This window comes from Alexandromys fortis, unplaced genomic scaffold, assembly GCF_014885135.2.
Source record: "Alexandromys fortis isolate MF-2015 unplaced genomic scaffold, M_Fortis_MF-2015_v1.1 scaffold_262, whole genome shotgun sequence".
Lineage (NCBI taxonomy): Eukaryota > Metazoa > Chordata > Mammalia > Rodentia > Cricetidae > Alexandromys > Alexandromys fortis.
Genome location: NW_026068147.1, coordinates 1500735 through 1502793, shown reverse-complemented (window position 1 = coordinate 1502793; position 2059 = coordinate 1500735).

Sequence of the window (2059 nt, the reverse complement as noted above, 5' to 3'; positions counted from 1 at the left end):
CACAAACATAGACACACACACCAACACATTCACCCACACAAACATACACACAGATGCACACACTGACACACACACACACACAAACACACATACAGATGAACACACAGACACACCATGCGCGCGCGCGCGCGCACACACACACACACACACTACAAGGTCCTGGTGACATCAAGGGTACTGCACTTTACAAGAACATGGGTTGCAAGAAGCTGTTCATTGAGAACCAATTCAGTTACCTGCCCAGCACTCTAAGAACAGAGGAAGGAGAGAAAAGAAATGGACAAAAAATTCAAGGGAATAGAAAGTAAAATTAATATAAAACCAACAAAACTATGATCATATGTTGCAAGGAGCTGCTTGTTTGTCCTGGCTGCCCAGATCCAAAATAACCACACAGAAACTATTAATTAAATCACTGCTTGTCCCATTAGCTTTAGCTTTTTATTGGCTAATTCTTAAATATTAGTTTAACCCATTTCTATTAATTTGTTTATTGCCACGTGGCAGTGGCTTACGGGGTAAAATTCTCAGAGTCTGTCTCTGGCGGCTCCATGGAATCTCCTCAATTTTAATACAGTTTCTGTGTGGTTATTTCTGTGCTAAGCTAGCTGGGCGGCGGGATGAACAAGCGGGCCCTCTTCCTACAGTCATATTACTATGAAAGGGCCTACTTTCTTCTGGTCTTGGAAACTAAGTATGAATGGGCCTGCTTAGTACTTGGAAAACCAACAAAATTAAAGTTGTCTTTGAAGAAATTAATTAAAATTGATCACCCTGATGTAGGGATAAGCCCAGCCCATTAGGGGGCGTGTTCGCCTCGGGCTAATGTTTACTTATAAATCTCTCTCTGCTCCCCTGTTCTGTAAGTCTATTTCCCCATTAAAGCTGTATATATTATTACAATCTGTCTGAATTCATTTACGCTGGTACAACCCCACAATATAAGCAATAAAAGAGAGAAAGAAAAGACAAAATACAGTTTTAAGAAGTTTGTCTAAAATCCCCTAGAGAGGAACTGGAGGTGTGGATAAGTGGTAGAGTCCCTGCCTAGAATCCCCCAGTGAGGGGTTGGGGGTCAGCCGTAGTGTTTGCTTGCCTAAAGTTATATCTTCCTGGGGTAGTAGTGGAGGGGTGAGAGGAGAGGGGATGAGTGGATTTGGAGGTTTATATTTTAGAGACATAATAAATATGTCTCTTATGGTGAGTTATTTGTCTGCAGTGTTGTGACAAGTAATTTCCAGAGACTGTGAAAGAGGGGTGTACAGATTGGCTGGTGCACTTCCTGTGTGGGTTAACAGAAGTGGTCTTGTGTGGCGTTTCCATTTATGTAGTCTCTGCCACGTAAGTGAGGGCCTTAGCAATTTCTTGTTAAAAGACTACACATCCCAGCTTCCTTTGCAGCCAGGCAAGAAAAACCGGGAAGAGTGGAAACAAAAGATACGTGTAGTAATCATTTCCAATCATCTTTTAGAGTTATGCCCCTTTCCATGTGCACCAATAAACACAGTTCTGCCTGTCTAAAGTTGCCTAAAGTTGTATCTTCCTAGGGTAGTAGTGGAGGGGTGAGAGGAGAGGGGATGAGTGGATTCGGAGGTTTCTATTTTAGAGACATATTCCTTCATTATGGGTGAGTTACTTTGTCTGCCTGTCAGTCACCCATTTTTCTGCCTTCCACCTTTGTAAGGTCCTCAGGAATCTAATAGGTTATTCTAACTGGTTTCAATGACAGGGCTCAGGGCTGCAGTGCTGCTTGGGGTACAGCACTATATAGCTAGAGCTTTCACAGTATGGGTGTTTTCTCTGCTCTGCAAATTTTGAAGCAAGCTTGGGGAAAGTCCCCAAGGAGACACATTCTTTTTTTTTTTTTCATGACATTCTTCAAAGCTGAAAATGTGTAGCAAATGTTTCCATAAAGAAATGCTTCTTCTTCTTTTTTCGCTCACTGTAAAAGGGTTGAATCCTCGTGCCTTCTTCAATAATCTTTGTGGGTCAGTACCAAAGGGGAATTAAATTTGAGATAAACACAGCCTAAGACAGTAATTAATTGCCCGAGTGCTGA